Source organism: Rosa rugosa, chromosome 2 (assembly GCF_958449725.1).
Source record: "Rosa rugosa chromosome 2, drRosRugo1.1, whole genome shotgun sequence".
Taxonomy (NCBI): Eukaryota; Viridiplantae; Streptophyta; class Magnoliopsida; order Rosales; family Rosaceae; genus Rosa; species Rosa rugosa.
Genome location: NC_084821.1, coordinates 18,941,624 through 18,954,299, shown reverse-complemented (window position 1 = coordinate 18,954,299; position 12,676 = coordinate 18,941,624). Strand labels below are relative to the sequence as shown.

The 12,676-nt window shown below is 37.3% G+C and overlaps 1 protein-coding gene and 1 long non-coding RNA gene across 2 annotated transcripts in view; one reads left to right on the top strand and one right to left on the bottom strand.

The window, feature by feature from the left end:
* Positions 1-9,303, bottom strand: part of LOC133731871 (isovaleryl-CoA dehydrogenase, mitochondrial) — a 70,144-nt gene extending 60,841 nt beyond the window's left edge. Inside the window, exon 1 of the mRNA XM_062159306.1 lies at positions 9,293-9,303. The gene's annotated coding sequence lies outside the window, so the exon portion shown is untranslated. The remainder of the gene's footprint in view (positions 1-9,292) is intronic.
* Positions 9,304-11,432: 2,129 nt separating this feature from the next.
* On the top strand, positions 11,433-12,590 carry LOC133729049 (uncharacterized). The gene is made up of 3 exons (XR_009856197.1): positions 11,433-11,578; positions 11,896-11,946; positions 12,059-12,590. It is a non-coding gene; the product is annotated as an uncharacterized LOC133729049 (long non-coding RNA).
* The last annotated feature ends 86 nt before the right edge of the window (positions 12,591-12,676 follow it).

The window sequence follows — 12,676 nt, the reverse complement described above, 5'->3', positions numbered from 1 at the left end:
AAAAAAAACTATTACACATGCAGAGCATATATGAAGAAGGCTTGTTCTTAATAAATTCCTCTTTAGTTTTAAATAATCTTTACTAGCTTAAACTCTAAACTTAATGTTTTTTTTTTGTTTTTTTTAAATAAGGGCTGTGCGGCTGCCCTCAGGCCTTTACTAATGAAATGGATGAATACATGGGGGGGACATGATGCCTAAACCCCTAATTACAATACACCTCAAGAGATCCTCCTGAATAATAACAGGAGTTTCTACAACAACAATGTATTCAAACATACACCTAATAGCAAAGAGTTTCATACCGACTACTCCATTTGCTTTACAATAACAGTGGCATAACGGAAAGTTAAAGTAGTGTCATTGTACCAATTAAAGTAGTAGCTTTCCCAATATGCTGCTGATTGGAAATAAAACCGACAACATGTCGTTTCATTCTGCCACCAGGAGGTTGCAACCAATATATGCATGATTCGCCACCTCGCTAGGGCAGACAAGGCATACTGAGTATGCAAACCTGGACATCGATCGCCCACATGTCCTTACCAATAGGTGGTAGGGATTTATTGTACATAAAATACATCGAGACTCTAAAGATATCACACATACTACTCCATTACATTTTCTTTCTCTCTATATCTACCACAAAATCCATCTCCACCTCCCAAAATCCAAACCCATACTATCCATACTACTCTATCTCATCCATCACCACAACCATTTCTTATCCTCTACCTCCATTAACACCACCACTACTACATCATTTCTTCACTCTCTTTTCTATCATCATTTTCTCCATCTACTCCACATATTCACACAATACATAATACAAACTTCACTATCTTTTATCATCAAATCTTCAAGAGCAAGAAGGAGAGGGAATCACCACCACCACCAAGACGTGAGCTTGGGGACCATCCAACACACCACTAAGCCAAATCTATCCCTTTTACTCTAGATTATATTTTGGTGTTTAATTTGATTATGAAGTTAGTATATGCAATTATGTGTGAGTAGTACTTTCTTAGGGCTAGGGTTGACAACCCTAGCCAATCTTGTATGGATTGATCTTAATATGTGATGCAATTTTCTTTAATATGTCTACATGCTAGTTCAAGAGTTGAATGCATATGCTTAGACTTTACCACTTTGAGTATGTGTGTTTGCTATGTCATGATATAACGTTTAGAGCTTGGTAACCTATGAATGTTAAAGCATGAAAGCACATTAGGTGTGCATGTTAGGGTTGTGAATTACAATCACTTAGAGATAAGATTGGTTGGTTTGCATTATTTCTTCATCTCCAAACTTTATGCACTTAGGGTAATGCACTAGATACCTAACTGGATTGAAATGCATGACCTGAGTAGTGAAGTACTACACTCAAGAGGGGTTGCTTGATATCACAAAAGGAGCATGTCTCTTGTCATATCCGAGAGGGATGCAAGGAGAGAAATTGGTTGATTAATTTAGCATTATTCATATTGAAATGCATCGATACTTGCAAGGGAGGTTAGTGGTAGTAAATCTAAATCCTAACTTTCATTCATTTGATCATTAGTTTAGTTTAGAGTAATTTAGTTTCCATTTGAGCATCTAGCTATTTTTCAATTCAAAACTTCAAAAACCAAAATCAAATCACTACTCCATCTTGCACATACTCACCATGAGCCTAGATTTCCTTGTGAATTTAGGTTTGCGATTGTACATTTGCATATTCTAGCTCTCCTTATGTTCACACCCTAGCTAGTGAAAGGAATCCAATCCTCATGGGTTCGACAACCTTTCTTAAATCCCTATATTATAACTTGTACCCTTTATACTTGAGGGTGACTATTTGACTAACAATGATCCATGCGCCATGATTTCAAATCACTTCTCAAATATCATGATCAAGTTAAAATATTATCTTTGGTTATATTTGAAACAAAGCAGTAACTGTTGGGCCAACATGCATGTCTTATGTAAAAACACCATGGACATACATATATGTAGAGCTTAAAGGTAATTAACCCCAATTATTTAGAATACAAAATGTAGGTACAAGCTTTGCACTTGGTGTATTGGCATTCCCATACAAAACATTGAAGTATCCTATAGGCTGATCTCAGAGAATCTCAGGTAAATGCATCTCATGCATAAGCATGGGATTGCAACACATGTTGTAATCCCCGAGTTAGTTTGAGTCAGTCCGGTGTGTTAAAGAGTGTTTGATCTATGAAAGTATCTTTCGGGTTTAATTTTTTTTTATATAAAGATATTTTTTTTGTTTGCCAAATCGTGTTATTGAAATCCTAAGTGATTTAGGATTTGGTGTCTTTAATTGGTTATCTTTAATCAAAAAGATCTTTTCCTAATAGGAGTCTAATTAGGGTAAAAATTTGGTTGATTGAGTATTGCGTTGGTCTCTCATATATTTAGAAAACAAGCGGTCATGGAAAAAGACCAAAGACGCAAGAATTATTTGAGAGTCTTGCTTGCTTAAGATCGAGTTTTCATAAGGGTCAAAAACACTTGTTCCATGTTTAAGTGTTCTTGGTCATTTGCTCATATGCATTGATTCTCTTGAGATCAATAGAGAGGCTGTGAAGAAAGAAGAGCGATAAGTTGGTGATCGTTCAAGTGAAGAAGGAGTTCAAGATTGAAGACAAACTTCTCATTAGTTTTGTCTAGTGATTGTAGCCGAGCTAGTACTACTTGAGTTTGTAAAGAACATATCCTTTATCATAAGTTAATTGTTCTTATTTTGGGTTCTCAAGAGTAAGAGTCCCGCAATGTTTTTAATCTCATATTTGAGGTTTTCACTGCGTAACTAAAAATCCTATGTTCTGTTTGAATTTTTGGTTTAAGCCCAGTAGGATTGAAACGTGCCTATCAATCTCCATTTTCCAAAAAACACATTTTGTTCTTGTATTTTCAGTTGGTATCAGAGTAGGTTCTAAAGGTTTTTAGTTGATCTGTGGTCAAGGATGGAACGTGAATGTGACAGAGCCTCCAGTTCCATAAATTGCCGCCCTTATTTGATGGTGAGGATTATTCACAATGGAAGATTATGATGAGGGCATTTCTCTACTCTCAGGATGAAAACATGTGGAATATAGTTGAGAATGGGTGGGAACACCCAACCAAGGCAGAAGACTCCAAAAAGGTGGAAGGAACATCATCTGCAAGCATTCCTAAGCCTAGAAAAGAATGGATAGAAGAAGAGGTTCGAGACAGAAACTGTGACTTTAAGGCACGAAACTAACTATTCACATCCTTGTCCAAGAAGGAGAGGATGAGAATTAGCCACTATGACACAGCCAAATAAGCTTGGGATCCTCTTCAGGTTACTTATGAGGGAAATAAGAAGTTTAGAGGTCAGAAGCTTTAAAGACTTATATTAGAATTTGAGAACATGACCATGAGGGAAGATGAATCAGTTGATGACTTTCATGCTCGACTTCTCAATGTAACAAGTCAATGCCGCAGCTTGGATGACCCATTTGAGGAGCACCAAATTGTCAAGAAATTTCTCAGGGCTCTTCCTCCAAAATTTCAAGCCAAGCAAATTGCCATTGAGGAAGTTCAAGACCTTGACACATACACCCTTGACGAATTGGTAGGAAATCTCAAAACTTTTGAAATGAGACTCAAGCCTGAAAAGAAGGTAAAAAGTGTCACTTTTTCTTCCATAAAAAAGAAAGAAGTTATTGATGATTCTGTGGATTTAGCTTTGCTAACTAAAGAATTCAAGAATTTTTTGAAAAGCAAAAAATCTTTTGGGAATACTTCAAAAAACTTTTCTGATTTAAAAAGAGGTCAAATGTCTAAAAATCGTTTTGACAAAAACTCAAAGGTTGCAAAATTCCCTCAAAAGAAGAGTTTTCCTGATAAGCCTAAATGTTTTGAGTGTGGTGGAATTGGACATCTTGCTGCCGATTGTGGCAACAAGAAGTATAATTTGCGTGGAAACAAGACTTTAAAGTCTACTTGGAGTGGCAGTGATGAAGGCTCTCAATCAGATGGTGAAGAGGTAAATTTTGCTCTTACTTCCGCTCTTGATACTGAATTATCTGATGTTTCTGACTTAGAAGATGATACTCTTGATGAAAAAACAAATGAAAAATGCAAGCAATTGTGTAATGCCTCAAAGATTGTTCTTCGAAAAAATAATCAACTTGAAGAAGAAATCGAATCCTTAAGAGTGGAAAGAATAAAAATTGAGCAGAAATTTGAAATGTCTTTGAAAGAATGAGAAGAAGAACGTACTGACCTAGTTGATAAGATTAAAGTTTTGCAGGGTAAGGTCAAGTCTCAAGATTGGGACAAGAAGCATGATGAGATTACTAACAAAATCAAAGTTTTGCAGGTTGAAATAAAGGCTCAATCCTTTTTAAATGTTTCACTAACCCTTGAAAATGAGAAAATGCAGGAAGAACTATTGAGGGTCAAGGAAAGCTTTAACAAGTTCTCTATAGGGTCTGAAAAAGTCTATAAAATGATTGGATTTGGCAAAGTTCATTGTAATAAAGAAGGATTAGGATATAATGTATCCTGCAAGCCTTTGGTTTTTGTAAAAGGTGTGGAATGTGAAAGTTCATCAAGTCAGTCACAAACCTCTAGGGACAATGATTCTGGTCCCAAGTTGCCAGTAAGACCAGAACCACATGGAGCCCTCCAAGCACATTTGAACAGCTCTTCGGTAAGTCCTGACAAGCACACCTCTGTGCGTCAGCCCATGTATATTCACAACCCCACAAACTTCACTCCTACTTGTCATTATTGTGGAAGATTAGGACACATACATCCTAGATGTGGAAGATTAGGACACATATGTCCTAGATGTAATATGCTTCGCAGGGTCACTCAAAATCAAAGGAAAGCATCGAATATTAACTCGACTGCTTCGCTGCAAGCCGAGTTAAAAGAGGGTCTGAGTCTGATTGCCATGATTGCAAAGCTGGCTGCAATCCCCGTGGGTCTGGAAACGAAAACAAAATAAACTTGGGTTGAAAAAGGACCCAAATGTTTCTTAGAAAAAGGACCCAAATGTTTCTTAACTAAGATTGATGATTATAACATGTCTTCTGAATTTATTGATGCAACGTGTTTACTTTCTACTTGCTACTCTAGCAATGAATTTGAACATGTGGAAGCCACTTGTCTCATGGCTTTGACTGCACTTGTCGATAAGAAAAGTGATGTTTGGTGTTGATAGTGGGTGTTCAAGACATATGACCGGGGAAAAGAGCTGGTTTGTGTCGTTTTCAAGCGAGTTTACAAGTGGATTAGTCACCTTTGGAGATGGGAAAAAGGCCAAGGTAATGGGTAAGCGAACGGTAAATACTCCAGAATGTCTTGTTTGTTGAAGGACTTCAAGCCAATCTCATAAATTACCAGATGATAAACAAGATGTGTAGTTACTGGTAACAATGGTAAAAATATTATGGGTGGTTTGCGTTCTAAAGATAATTGTTATCATGTACGTGCTAATAAATCTGTTGAAGTACAGACATGTTTGAAAGCCAAGACATCAGATGATGCTCTTGAACTTTGGCATAGGCGTCTGGGGCATGTAAACTTTCAAGACTTGCTGAAACTTTTCCACAAGGAGAGTGTAAGAGGTATGCCTTCTCTGAGTGGTAAGCCATGCAAGGCAGGTAAGCAAACCAGCGCCTCACATGGAGCAGTTAACGCGGCCACTACAACTCATCCTCTGGAGCTCATGCATATGGATCTAGTTGGACCTTCACAAACCGAAAGCATGGGTGGTAAGAAGTATATTTTGGTTGTAGCTGATGACTTTTCACGTTTTACATGGGTGAATTGTTTTAGAGAAAAAAGTGATACTTTTGAAAGCTTTAAAGGAATTGTGCAAAAGAATTTCAAATGAAAAACATTCTTCAAACTAGTACTTATGCATTGTTGGAGTTAGGACTAATATTGGGACTGAATTTAAGAATGCTTCATTTGCTGAATTTTTTCTTGAGCATGGAATTTCACATGAGTTTTCAGCTCTGATTACTCCACAACAGAATGGTGTAGTTGAGAGAAAGAATAGGGTATTGTTAGACATGGGAAGAGTGATGCTACACTCAGCTGGACTTACTCCAAACTTTTGGGCCGAAGTGATTAACACTGTCTGCTATACTGCAAACCGTGCATTCATGAGACCAGGTACTAGCAAAACTCCATATGAGCTTTGGAAAGGTAAGAAGCCCAATGTAAGTCATCTTCATGTCTGTGGTTCTCCTTGCTATATTTATAGAGATAGAGAATATCTTGCGAAATTTGATGCTAGGAGTGATAAAGGCATTTTTCTTGGTTACTCTTTGGATAGTGGAGCTTATAGTGTGTACAACAAGCGAACCATGTCTGTTATGGAGTCTTATAATGTTTCCATTGATGATTGTGTTGTAAGTACTGTTCAGGTTAACCCAGATGAGGATCAACCCTCAGGAAGCCGAGTAAGTGTGAAAATAAATGAAGAAAATGATGATTCTCCAAACAATCCTATTTTTGATCCTCCACCAGTTCCGAGAACAGGGTTCAAACAAGTTCAGAAAGATCACTCTACTCAGGATATTATTGGGGACATACATAGGGGAATTCAAACTCGTAGACAAGCTGCATCCCAGGTAAGTATAGATTCTGCCCTTGTTTGCTTTCTGACTGAAAATGAAGTGAATATTAACATAATTTCGAATTGTGGTTTTGTCTCACTTATTGAACAAAAAAATGTTAAAGAGGCTTTGAATGATGATGATTGGATAAATGTCATGCATGATGAATTAAATCAGTTTACTAGAAATGATGTGTGGTATCTTGTTCTTAGGCCTAGTGAATTCAATGTAATAGGCACCAAGTGGATTTTTTGAAATAAAAGTGACGAGTATGGAAATGCTACTAGGAACAAAGCTAGACTTGTTGCTCAAGGGTACACACAGGTTGAAGGACTTGATTTTGATGAAACCTTTGTCCCGGTTGCAAGGCTTGAATCCGTTAGACTTCTTCTTGCTATTGCTTGTCATTTCCATTTTAAATTGTACCAAATGGATGTAAAAAGTGCCTTCTTGAATGGTGCATTGCAAGAGGAAGTTTTTGTTGAATAGCCTTAGGGATTCAAAGATCCTTGCAAACCTGATCATGTGTATAGACTTAAAAAGGCTTTGTATGCTTTGAAACAGGCTCCAAGAGCTTGGTATGAGCGTTTGGCTTACCTAGTGAGTAAAGGGTACCTTAGAGGTTCAGTATATAAAACTTTGTTTGTCAAAAGAGATAAACATCATGTCATGATTGCTCAAGTATATGTTGATGATATCATATTTGGCTCTACTTCTGATACTTATGTTAAAGAATTCACTAACATCATGGAAAATGAATTTGAAATGAGCATGTGTGGGGAGCTGAATTACTTTCTAGGCCTATAAGTTCATCAACTGAAAGCAAGTATGTTTCTATCACAAACTAAGTATGCTGAGAATCTTGTGAAAAAGTTTGGGCTTGAATCTGCAAAGATTGTCACTAATCCAATGAGTACAAGTACCAAACCTAGTGAGGACCTCACAGGTAAGTTTGTTGATCAAACTCTCTACAGGAGTATGATTGGTAGTCTTCTTTATCTCACTGCTAGTAGACTTGACATATCATATAGTGTCGGAGTTTGTGCTCGTTTTCAGGAAAATCCCAAGGAATCTCATTTGGAGGCCGCAAAACGGATAATACATTATGTATCAGGTACAACAAATTGTGGCATTTATTTTACCTTTGATACTAACATTGAAATTGCAGGTTATTCAGATGCAGATTTAGGAGGAAACTTGAAAGATCAAAAAAGTACATCTGGAGATTGCTTCTTTGCAGGAAACAACATGGTGGCCTGGCATTGCAAGAAGCAAAACTGCATATCCCTTTCCACAGCTGAAGCAGAGTATGTGGCTGCAGGTAGCTGCTGTACTCAAATGTTATGGATGAAGCAAATGCTTCGTGACTACAGAATCTCAAAAGGTAAGTTGACCATTTTCTATGATAACTCAAGTGCCATCAATATTTCTAAGAATCCAGTGCAACACTCCCACACTAAACATATTGACATACGATATCACTTCATCTGAGATTTGGTTGAGAAAGATATACTTGAACTTGCATTTGTTCCCACTGAGTATCAATTAGCAGATTTGTTCACAAAACCCTTAGATAATGCACATTTTGAATCACTTAGAAGTGCCATTAGTGTTCTAAGTATTGAGACTCTTCCTTAATTTCCATATCTCTCTGCATGCATTCATATTGTATGTCTTTATGATAGTATAGGTGCATCTTTATTTACGTTTCTACATTGTTAGGTTCAGTTTCTGGAAATTCAGGACTGAAATTAATGGTAGTTTGTATTCCCAAGCGTCTGACAAATTAATTTGAACTTAGATTGACAAGAGTCGTACTCTTTTCCTTAAATCTGTGTGCAATGAGGTGCCTAGCACGTTTTGAATTTGCTCTAGCATCACTCTGTAATTGTGTGCATGAACAATCTATTCTCTATCACTTTGGATAATCACATGCACACATACTCTACGTGGTGGTAAGTAATATTTGTGGTTGATCTATTCTCAATACTCTTGTACGAAGGTGTTCATTGCTATTGCTGCTCCTTGATAAGAAAAAAAAAAAAGGTACAATGTTTTGTGGAGCATCGCCAGACTATTCCCAAAGTAAACAAGTCTCGGTCATGACGAACGATATGAGGATTGGGAAGAAACGGGAATGGTTTGGTCACCCCGGTGGATTGTGAAACTATTGACTCGAGTCGATGTGCTCTTTGGGATGTCCTTGTTACATCTAGTACTCTAAAGTCATCTGACTTGGGAGCTGTTGGCATAATACTTGTTATATGGGTCGTAGTCTTCTTGTGCAAAAATGTTACTTTGTGTGAAAGGCAAAAAAGAAAAAAAAAAATTCAAAATCATGCCACACAGTGTTATAAGGGGAATAAAGACTATGTGCATCAAATTCTTTTGTATTTGAGTTTTGCTTTTCAGGTTTCTATAAATATTACACACCCTATCTTGAGATATATCCACTCTTCACAACAAAAGGTACAGAATACTTGATCATACTCTATCTGACCTTGTGGTTGTCGGAAACGATTCACACGTGTGAACTTATCTTGTTGCATTCTAGTTTCTAAATGAGTAGTCTTGCTGTTGTTGGAAAAACTATGCAAATTAAATCTGATCTTAGCATTTGGATACAAACCAAATCATTGTGTGATTGCATCTCACTTTTGCATTAATCATATCATGTTTAATTAAGAGAGAGTTTCAGGACTTGGCCACTTTGACGTACTCTACTCTGATTGATTCAACTTGTGCTCTTGCAGTACTCTACGGAGTTGCCTGGGTTTGGTTGCTCCTATAGATGAGATTTCTAAGGTAGATGCTGCTCTTGAAGCTCTGACAGTGGATTTCCTGGTAGCTGAAATGTATGAGGAACGTCTGGATGTAACACCCGAAGAACTGTCTGCTGGTGCTCTCACCGAGTGGTTCCGCTTGCTGGGTCACTTGGTGCACACTCTGTTGTATCCTTCCTCACAGTCTAGTAAACTCACATTGGAGGAAGCTCGTCTTATTTATCTGGTTAGTCAATGTGGTCCATATATTCTTGCTGAGCATTTCATGTACAAGGCCATCTAGAAGGCTGCTGTTGAGGGTCGTCGTCACCGGAAGGCTACCTTGGTATTCCCCTAAGTTATCACTGTTGTTTGCAAGGCCAATGGTGTTGATTTTGCTGATGATGATGAATATGGTCCAGCCTTGAAGATCTTCTCTCGGCGTTCCCTCCACCGTAGTACCAGTCAAAGCAAGACAAAAGGCACTTCCGTGGAGACCACAGCTATCACTTGTGCATTCCAGGAGCAATTTTCTATTGTTCATCAGCGTCTTGATCGGATTGAGGGAGACATTCGTGCTATTCGGAATGCTCGCAACTAACCCTTTGGCATCCCTATTCTAAAAAGGGGGAGAATTGCTTATGTGATGTCTTGCAGTTTCTTTCATTTTTTTTTTATGAACTCGTTGTTTATTTTAGTGCTAGACTACTAAATGTTATATGTTGGACTTTGTGTTGTTTAAACAGTGTTAGCACTATATGTTTTTATCAATGTGTGAGAAATGTTTCAGGAAAGTATGGATGGTGAATTGTGATGTCTCTCCTGTACTTGTTGAGGGGGAGAGTTTGCCTTAATTAGATATGTTTTGTATAGGAATGCCAAAGAGGGAGATTGTAGGTACAAGCTTTGCACTTGGTGTATTGGCATTCCCATACAAAACATTGAAGTATCCTACAGGCTGATCTCAGAGAATCTCAGGTAAATGCATCTCATGCATAAACATGGGATTGCAACACATGTTGCAATCCCCGAGTCAGTTTGAGTCTGTCCCGTGTGTTAAAGAGTGTTTGATCTAAGAAAGTATCTTTCGGGTGTAATATTTCTTTTTATATAAAGATATTTTTTTTGTTTGCCAAATCATGTTATTGAAATCCCAAGTGATTTAGGATTTGGTGTCTTTAATTGGTTATTTTTAATCAAAAAGATCTTTTCCTAATAGGAGTCTAATTAGGGTAAAAGTTTGGTTGATTGAGTATTGCGTTGGTCTCTCATATATTTAGAAAACATGTGGTCATAGAAAAAGACCAGAGACGCAAGAATTATTTGAGAGTCTTGCTTGCTTAAGATCGAGCTTTCACAAGAGTCAAAAACACTTGTTCCATAGTCAAAAACACTTGTTCCATATTTAAGTGTTCTTGGTCATTTGCTCATATGCATTGATTCTCTTGAGATCAGTAAAGAGGCTGTGAAGAAAGAATAGCGATAAGTTGGTGATCGTTCAAGTGAAGAAGGTGTTCAAGATTCAAGACAAACTTCTCATTAGTTTTGTCTAGTGATTGTAACTGAGTTAGTGCTACTTGAGTTTGTAAAGAACATATCATTTATCATAAGTTAATTGTTCTTATTTTGGGTTCTCAAGAGTAAGAGTCTTGCAGTGTTTTTAATCTCATATTTGAGGTTTTCACTGTGTAACGAAAAATCCTGTGTTTTGTTTGAATTTTTGGTTTCAGCCCAGTAAGGATTGAAGCGTGCCTATCAATCCCTGTTTTTCAGAAAACACGTTCTGTTCTTGTATTTTCACAAAATACTAGCCAACTTAGTATGGGTTACTTTTTTGACATAACTAATATCGATGCTATTAAGATCATTATATATATATAAAAGTAAAATGAGAATGGTACTGTTCAATGAACAGTAATACAGTGCTGTGACTCTTTTGCCCTTCCATTCTCTGCCTTTTTACTTGAGTACCTCAGACAGGTGTTCGTCTCCTGTGGGACTCCGCGTGGCTCTGTTTCTTTGCTGCACGAACAGAGAGCATAGAGAGTTCAAGAACGATCGGGAGAGAGGTGATATTCAGAGGCTTTGCGTCTTTGCTCCGGAGAAGTACAGAGATGGTGAGAGGTGAAGAACAATAGGGAGAGAAGACCCATTTCAATTCGATCCGTTTCGACTTCCGCTAAGCTACGCTCTCTTTGGTTATGTTTTCAGGTATTTTGACCCATTTCAATTTGATCACTTTCGGTGTTTTTTTTTTTTTTCATGTCGTCCGGTTTTTTGATTGATTTTCCGGGTTTGAGCCTTCATGCAGCTGTAATGTTTTGTTGCAGTTTTTTTGTTTTTGTTCAGTCTCGGTTGAATCAGACTTCAAACTTAATTTTTTGTTAAAATGTTGAAACCAGCTGTAATGGATTTTGGTATGAGGAAGAGCGTAATGGATTCAGTACCTGCATGTTTTGCCTTTCGTGAATTCTTATATACTCAATTGTGTTATCCTGTTTTTAGAAATAATGAAAATTGTAATGCAGATGGTGATGGGAGTCTGAATGAAAGTGATCAGAAAAGGCTATGTCCTCCAGGTCGTTCCAAAACATTCAATCTTGAAACTAGCTGTGTTGCAAAAATTCCCATGAATTGAGCATTTCCTTTTTTTCATATTTCTGATATTTTCAGCACCTTTCTTATTTGTAGTCCTATTTAGAGTGAGAAGCCACTAGCAATCTACTCCAGAAGCAAGGTAACTCTCTTTGATACCTGCTCATACCTATTTGATGGCGTATCCTCCAGAAGCAACGTAATTCTCTTTCCCTATTGGTGACCACTTTTTCCTTATGTTGTCAGAAATGTTCAAGATTTGAATGTTCAAGCTTTGTGAACCTTTTTTAGGTTATGATGGCTGCTTTGGTATAGACTAGGGTTTGAAGATTTCCCAGGGTTATTTCTTTTTTAAGTTAATGATGCTTCTTTAATGTGATTGCAGCTTATCAATACAAGCATAAGCTAAAACTTTGCAGAACCCTTTAAATGGCTTTCGTGTTGTTTTGGAAGTTTATGGAAGTTTTAATTGGTTCTTTCAATTGGTTATGCTTAATTGACCCAACTATTTGTCATTCTTCATTTTGTAGTCAGTTTCATTTAGTGGGCCTATTGCAATGGAAGTATTTAACTTGCATATATGCTTCTGCACATGTTATGTTATACTTCTTAATTAGATCCTTTTTCATTTTCCAGTCATGCATCAAAGTTGCAATGGACTTTGTCTCACCTGAAAATATCGGCGAGTGCTTTCACTTGACAGAAGCATTCCGC